Raw genomic sequence first — 8,503 nt, 5'->3', positions numbered from 1 at the left:
CACACACAGCGAGGGAGGGGCCACACGCACATACACACGAGGGGGTGGGGCACACACACAGCGAGGCGGGGACACACACACACAGAGCGAGGGAGGGACACACACACACACAGCGAGGGAGGGGCCACACACACACACACACACACACACACACACACAGAGCGAGGGATGGGTGGGACACACAGCGAGGGAGGGACACACACAGTGAGGAGAGTTACACACACACAGCGAGGGAAGGGGACACACACACGTACACACACACACAAACACAGAACAAGGGAGGGACTCGTGCACACACAGTGATGTGTCTCCTCGGACGTGTAATCGTCCAGCTCTCACTCTAGTCTGCTCCCTCACAGGGTCACCGTCTCTGTCACTCCCAGGTACAGCTAGGCCTCGATCCTCAGTGCTGATTTATATTCTCCCAGGTGTGAGTCAGCCTCAAGCTCCTGCTCCAAGTTGCTCCCTCCCACGGTCACTCCCTCTGTGACTCGGTGCTGATTTCGAGCCTCCTGCTCTGCTGTTTCTCCAGATCCAAGTCCCAGTCGGCCTTGACCCTCGCTGCTGATTTATATTCTCCCGCTTTGTGCTGCTCTCTCTCAGATTCTCTCCCTTAGTGACTCCCAGGTAATGGTAGGCCGCAAGCCTCAGCTGAGATTTATAACATCCCATTCCGCACTGGTCTCTTACAGGATCACCATTGTACCTGGAAGACAGTGGGAAATAGGAGGATTAGACAGAGCAGAGGGTGTTACAGTGATTGATGGAGCTGTAGGGGATGGAACAGGTTATCTGGGGAGCTAGGCAGACCTGCAGTAACTAAAGAGCGTTACTGGAAGATACAGCGAGTTGCAGAAACTGAAGAAGGCAAAGGAAATAGCGAGATGGGGGCTTGCTCATGACGGAGCTTTGTAGAGTCTAAAGGGCTTCAAAGTTTGGGAGAAGATTTGTAGCTCGGGTGCTCGTTGTTGTGGTTCTGTTCGCCGAGCTGGGAATTTGTATTGCAGACGTTTCGTCCCCTGTCAAGGTTACATCCTCAGTGCTTGGGAGCCTCCTGTGAAGCGCTTCTGTGATGTTTCCTCCGGCATTTATAGTGGTTTGTCTCTGCCGCTTCCGGTTGCCAGTTCCAGCTGTTCGCTGCAGTGGCCGGTATATCGGGTCCAGGTCGATGTGTCTGTTGATTGAATCTGTGGATGAGTGCCATGCCTCGAGGAATTCCCTGGCTGTTCTCTGTTTGACTTGTCCTATAATAGTAGTGTTGTCCCAGTCAAATTCATGTTGCTTGTCATAGGAGTGTGTGGCTACTAAGCATAGCTGGTCGTGTCGTTTCGTGGCTAAATGGTGTTCTTGGATACGGATCGTTAGCTGTTTTCCTTTTTGTCCTATGTAGTGTCTTGTGCAGTCCTTGCATGGGATTTTGTACACGATGTTGGTTTTGCTCATGCTGGGTATCGGGTCCTTTGTTCTGGTGAGCTGTTGTCTGAGAGTGGCTGTTGGTTTGTGTGCTGTTATGAGTCCGAGTGGTCGCAGTAGTCTGGCTGTCAGTTCAGAAATGTTCTTGACGTATGGTAACATGGGCCAGTCCTTTGGGCCGCGGCATGTCCTCGTTCTGTTGTCTTTCCCTGAGGCATCTGTTGATGAAATTGCGTGGTGTTTGACCCCACCCCACAGCTCACCAATAGGATAAACAACACACTGAGAAACTACAAAAAAGATAGATAACCACGTTTGACCTACAGATAATGAAAACTGAAAGCAACAACACCTTCAGATTCTATGGACTACCTAAAGTACACAAACCAGACATCCCACTCAGACCCATAGTATCACTACCAGGGACACCATCACACAAACTGGCTAAAGAGCTACAACAGAAACTGAAACACCTGATCAGCAGATCCAGACACTCTATACAGTCAACACAGGAATTCTTGGACATCATCAGAAATACACACGTAGACAAGGAAGAAACTATTCGACGTAACAGCACTGTTCACCTCTCTTGACAAAACCCTAGCCAGAGAAACAATAGCCAACCTGCTGGACGTACAGAACAGACAACAAGACGGGGAACCTATCAACAAAGACGGCATACTCAAACTACTGGACCTGTGCCTCACAACACACTTCACATTCAACAACCAAATATGTGAACAAATCAACAGCACACCCATGGGCTCACCCATCTCTGGACTCATCGCAGAAGCGGTAATGCAAAGATTAGAACAAACAGTCTTACCGCAAATTCAACCCAAACTCTGGGTCAGATATGTGGATGACACCTTTGTAATAATTAAAAACACAGAAATAGAGAACACACACCGGATCATCAACGCCACACTCACAGGAATCCGATTCACTACAAAGGTAGAAAAGGACAACCAACTCCCATTCCTAGACGTGATGGTACAGAGAACACCGAACGGAGAATTCACCACAAAGGTATACAGGAAAGCCACACACACAGACCAAGTCCTGAACTACGAAAGCAACCACCCCAACACACACAAAAGAAGTTGCATCAAGACACGGTTCAAAAGGGCCACAACACACTGCAGTACACCAGAACTGCAAAAAGAGGAAGAAGAACACCTCTACAATGTATTCGCCAGAAACGGATACCCCCGCAGTTTCAGTCAGGATTGTCTGTATGGATCTGCTAGACAACTGTCCTCTGATATTGATGAGGGCAGTACAGATGATGTGGGTTACATGGAGTTCATTAAGGTCTTTGACAAGGTCCCACACGGAAGGCTGGTCCAAAAGGGAAGATCCCATGGGATCCAAGGTCAGTTGGTAAATTGGCTCCACAATTGGTGGAGGGTTGGTTTTGTGATTGAAAGCCTTTGCCCAGCGGGTGTACCACAGGGATCTGTGCAGGAGCCATTGCTGGACATTATGGACATTAATCACTCGGATGGGAAAGCAGAAGGTAACATTAGTAGGTTTGTAGATAACATGAAAGGTGAGGGTGTTGTCCATGGTGAGGGGGATGGACTCAGGCTGCAGTCTAATGTCCATCAGATGATAAACTGAGCAGAGGAATGGCAGACAGAGTTTACTTCTGATCACTGTGAGGCAATGCACTGTGGGAAGTCTCATAAACAAATGATATCCATCATGAATGGTCGGTCCTCCTGGAGTACTGAGGAATACAGGGACCTTGGTGGGCAAGTCCCTGGATGTCTGAAGGTGTCAGCACAGGTAGACAGGGCTGGGAAGGCACCTGAACTGGGAGCAGGAGGGGGACCCATATCCTGGTGGGGAACGTTGCTGGAGCTGCTCGAGAGGATTTAAACTTGTCTGGCAGGGCTGTGTGACTCCAAAGAGTCGTAAGGCCAGAAGGAAATTTGAGGCTGGTACAGATGTTGTAGACAGCAATATAAATAGACAAGGCAGGCACGAACATAGCAGACAATGAGGGAAAACGGGTGGATTAAACTGCAGTTATTTCAATGCAAAGGGCCAGACAGATAAGGCAGATAAACCCAGAGCATGGATGGGAACATGGGATTGGGATACCATAGGTATTACAGAAACACAGCTGAGGGAGCGACAGGCCCAGCAGCTCGATGTTCCGGAGACAGATGCTGCAGGAAGGATAGAACAGGAGGCAAAACAGGCGGAGAGCTGGTGGTTTTGACTGGGGGAAACATCCCAGCAGGACCTAGAGGGAGTATTCATGCAGGATCGCCCAGTTAAACGATATTAGTGGAACTGAGAAATAAAAATTGGCCATTAGTTTTCTATGGTCGGACTACAGCGATAGGCAATGGGAGATGAAGGAGCAAATATGTCAGGAGATCTCAGATATCTCTTAGAATATTAGGGTTGTAATGATAGGGGATCCTAACTGTTCCAAACCTGGACTGGGATTCCTACTAAGTTAAGCATTTGGATGAAAGGAATTTGTTAAGTGTGTTCCTGAAACTCCCAGTCATTATGTAAGTGGCCCAACTGGAGAATGGGGCTAAAGCTGACCTCCCCTTGGGAAACAAGGTCGGGAACGGGACTGAGGTGTTAGTGGGGGAGCCCTTTGGAAAGTCACCACAATTGTATTCGTTTGAAAATAGTGATGGAAAAGGAAAGGCCTGGCCCACAAGTTCAAGTTATTCAATGGAGCAAGATAGTATTCGACATGAATTTTTAAAGTAGATCTGGGGAGGCTATTTGCAGGTATGTGGATGGGTGTATGAATAGCAAAGATTTAGAGGGATATTGGCAAAATTGTGGCAAATGTGACTAGAAACGTCATGCAGGAGTTGGTCTGAAGGGCCTGTTTCCATGCTGTATATCTCTATGACCCAATGTCTTGAAATGAGTCCACATTATCGAAGAGGAGGTGCTGGAGGGTTTAAAACACAAAGGTAGATAAATCCCCAGGACCTGATCAAATGTAGCTCAGGACATTGTGGGAAGCTGGTGAAGACATTGTAGGGCCCCTAGCAGAGATATTTGTACCATAGAGAGCTATGTGTGAGAGGCTGATAGACTGGAGGGTGGCATTGTGGACAGTGAAGGTGGTTTTCTGAGATTACAAAGGCATCCTGATGAAATGCCTGAACAGCTGAAAAGCTGTAGATGGAGTTCAATCTGAATAAATGTGCGGGAATGCATTTGGTACAACAAACACGGGCAGGGCTTATACAATTAATGGTAGGACCTTCGGGAGTGTCGTAGAACAGAGGGACCTCAGGGTTCAGGTACATAATTCTTTGAAATTTGTAACATGGAGAGACAGGATAGTTTAAAAAAAGGTGCTTGCCTCATTTGCCTTCACTGCTCAGTCCTTTGGATATAGGAGTTGGAAGCCATATTGAGATTATACAGGCCATTGGTGAGTCCTCTTCAGGAATACTGTGTCCAGTTCTGGTCGACCAGTTATAGGAAGGATATTATTAAGCAGGAAAGGGTTGGGAGGAGATTTACTGGGATGTGGCTGGGTATGAAAGGCTTCAGTATGAAGAAAGGCTGAACAGGTTGGTATTTTTCACTGAAACCTGAATGTTGACAGATGACCTCATAGATGTTTATAAAATCATGAGGAGGATAGATCGAGTTAATGGGAGTTGTCTTTCCCATGGACAGGGGAGTTTCAAGGCAAGGCATTACATTTTTAAGTTTAGAGGAGAGACATATAAAAAAAAGACATGAGGAGCACATTGTTACACAGAGGATGGGTTGTGTGTGGAATGAACTTCCCAAGGAAGGGGTGAATGTGGGGACATTTACAATGTTTAAAAGACATTTGGATTAGGGCAGAAATAAGAAAGGTATGAAGGAATATGATCCAGGAACAGGTAGGTGGGATGAGATCCGTTTTAGAGTATGGTTAGTGTTAACAGAACAGTGTGGTATGACTCTCTGACTATGATTATAATGTTGTGTCATTAATTAAGAAAGGCTGCAAGAGAAAGCCAGGGAGCTACAGGCTGATGAGCGAGACATCAGGGTGGGTCAGTTGTTCTGACAGGTAGGCCTTATTACGAACAGCCAGCATGGCTTTGTGCGTGGGATAACATGTCTCACAAACTTGACTGGAGTTTGCTCAAGATGTGACCAAAAACATAGACAAAGGCAGAGCAACAGACGTTGTTTCTGGCTTCCACAAACCCCTGTTCAGGGTGAAGCATGATCCATTGGTTAGTAACGGTAGATAACAAAGGATCAGGGAGAGCTTGCCAACTGGATACAAAATGGGATGACAGTGAGAGACAGAGGATGGTGGGAGAGGGTTGTTGTTTAAACTGGGGCCTCTGACCAGCAGTGTGCTGTAAGGATTGGTGATGGGACCACTGTTGTGCACCATTTACATAAACAATCTGAGTGAAAAGAGAGCAGTCCCTGTTAGTATGTTTGTGGATACCAAGATTAGTGGAAGAGTGGGCAGGGAATATAGATATCGAAGGGGATATTAATCAACTGGGCCAGTGGGCCAAGGAATGAAAGATAGAGTTTAATTCAGGTATTGGATTTAATCAGACAAACCAGGGAGGACTAACACAGTTAATGGTTGGGCCCTGGAGAGTGTTGTAGAAAAGGGAGAGACCAAGGGGTGCAGTTACATTGTTCCTTGGACTGGCATCACAGGGGGACCGGGTGTTGAAAGCGGTAATTGGCACACTTGTCTTCATTGGTCAGAGCATTGAGTACATGAGTTGGAGATATTGGTAACACTGTCGTCAATATTTCTCCTGGGCAGAGGAGGCCACGGGGTGACCTTATAAAGGTTTATGAAACAATGTAGGGCCTAAGTACGGTGAATAGCCAAGGGTAGGTGAGTCCAAAGCTAGAGGCATAAAGGTGGGGTGAGAGAGCAAGGATTTAAAGAGGGAGCTGAGGGGCAACATTATCCACAGAAAATGGTGCATAGACGGAATGGACTGCCAGAGGAAATGGTAAAATCAAGTACAATTACAACATGGAAAAGATACTTGGGCAGGTACATGGAGAGGGGAAGGTTTGAAGGGATATGGGCCAAACACAGGCAAATGTGACTCATTCCATTTAGGAAACCTCGTCCGAAGAATCATGCCGCACAGAAACAGACCCTACGTCTGCAGTTATTGGAGGAGAAGACTATCGAGACAACGCATGTTGTAGAGACTAAAGCAAGTTACAGCGTTATGGATGGTCATCTGGACTGGAGGTTTCAAATATGTGAAATAATTGGTGAGAGGGGAGGAGATGACAGAGATAGGAACTGTGATAGGAGTTAGAATGATTGAAGACACTGGTCCTCAATACAAGCCGTAGATAGTGTTGGAGAGGGAATAGGGAACAGAAAGATCCCAGATTGCATTACCACCCTCTCATGGGAGGCCTGCTTTCCCCTCAGTTGTTCTGATGCTCCCTAAGAAAGCACAGGACTGGACTGATAACTGGGAACTCCCGATGCTGTCTCATTACAACAAAACTTGCAGCAGGTATGGTGATTGAGCCTGGGTTGTGTCTGTACTGTGCTCCCCCTCCAGCACTTTCTCTATGTCCTGTCTTGTTAGCTGATGTTTGGATCCCTCTTACTACTTTCTGCTCTGTGCACTGGAGTGATCTTACCTGGCAGCAGGATTGATTGAAGACTCCGACCTCCCTGACTGTGTCTTTCCGGCTGACCAACCATCGTCCCAGCCACCAGTTGGCAAGTCTATTGAGTCAGGAACTCCATGAGTACCTGTAGAAGACACAGAAAGGGGCAGAATGGGAAATTAGACTAATGCTTTGAGGGTGACACATATAGAATGGCACTGAGCCCCACATAGATCTGGAAAATCCCAGTCTCCATTCCTGACCTGTGCTGCCTCATCTCTCTGGAGCGGAGAATTCTGTTGGCTCATGATCTGGAGTAGCTTCAAAAGTGAGAGAGGCTGACAGAAGCAGCAATTAGACCCCCACAGTGAGGGATACCAGACGGTGAGGTACTGAGTCACTACACCAGAGCGCCGGGTCAAACAATTGTGCAGGAAGAAAGGGTTTTGATTCATGTTGCACTGGGATATACAAACTGTGAGCAGGTGAAGTGATGGCCTTGGGGCATTATTGTGTGACTATTTATCCAGAAACTCAGCAAGTGTTCTCTGGACACAAGTCCAAATCCCACCATTGTAAATGATTGAATGTGAAATAAATGCTTCAAAAATGATGTAATTAAAAACATGTAAGTGAGTATTAAACAATTGCTGATGTTAAGAAAAATCCACCGGGTGCATCCCTGTCTTTGGTGAAGTAATCTAAAATGGGACTGGGATATCACAGGGATTACAGAACAACAGCTGAGGGAGGGACAGGACAGGCAGCTCAATGCCCCAGGGGACAGATGCTGCAGGAAGGACAGAAGGGGAGCTGAGAGAGGAGGAGAGCTGCTGGTTGTGATTGGGGTGAAACATCACAGCAGGGACTGAGAGAGGAGATTCCTGCGGGACCGCCCAGTGACGCTGTGTTCATGGAATTCATCAGTAACAATGGGGCTTCCCTTTCCTCTGATTGTTCTACAGACCCCGATAGCCCCGCCCTCCTGCACCTTGACCTTCACAACATGGCGGCCCAGAGCGCTCCCTCTTCCCTCAAACAAATGGCGGCCGTGACCCTGGGCCGCTTCCCTGATCAGAGACCGCCACCTCCTTCCCCGGGCCTGGAGGGGCTTTTTTGTGTTTTTTTTTACCTCTATCCGAGATTTGTGAATTCTGTCCGCTCCTTTCTCCCAGCGACGCTCCCACACACCGGCTCTGAGCGCCGCTCTCTGAAGCCGATCGCAGCTACTTGCCGGAGAATTCAGCTCCGTGTCTCTCCCTCTCCCTGTCCCGATCAGTGTGACACTGCGCATGTGCCACATAGGAACCAAACTGCGCGTGCGTCTGAGGTTTCCGGTGAGTTTATACAGATTATTCATAACTGAAGAGAATCATGGGTGAAATATTTGTCATTAACAACAGTTCTGTCGACTTACAGATATAGAGCTGGCTAGTATGAGAGTAGATTGTTCGGTCCAACTCAACCATACTGGCCA

The 8,503-nt window shown here is 47.5% G+C and overlaps 1 long non-coding RNA gene across 1 annotated transcript; it reads right to left on the bottom strand.

Moving 5' to 3' along the window:
• Positions 1 to 355: 355 nt before the first annotated feature.
• On the bottom strand, positions 356 to 8,293 carry LOC132809152 (uncharacterized). The gene is made up of 3 exons (XR_009642232.1): positions 8,159 to 8,293; positions 7,057 to 7,171; positions 356 to 706 (listed from the first exon to the last, which is right to left on the bottom strand). It is a non-coding gene; the product is annotated as an uncharacterized LOC132809152 (long non-coding RNA).
• Between the last annotated feature and the right edge of the window lie 210 nt (positions 8,294 to 8,503).

The sequence above is a fragment of the Hemiscyllium ocellatum genome, unplaced genomic scaffold (assembly GCF_020745735.1).
Source record: "Hemiscyllium ocellatum isolate sHemOce1 unplaced genomic scaffold, sHemOce1.pat.X.cur. R23, whole genome shotgun sequence".
Classification (NCBI taxonomy): domain Eukaryota; kingdom Metazoa; phylum Chordata; class Chondrichthyes; order Orectolobiformes; family Hemiscylliidae; genus Hemiscyllium; species Hemiscyllium ocellatum.
Note: the sequence above shows the minus strand (reverse complement) of the source record. Positions and strands in the feature narration are given on the sequence as shown.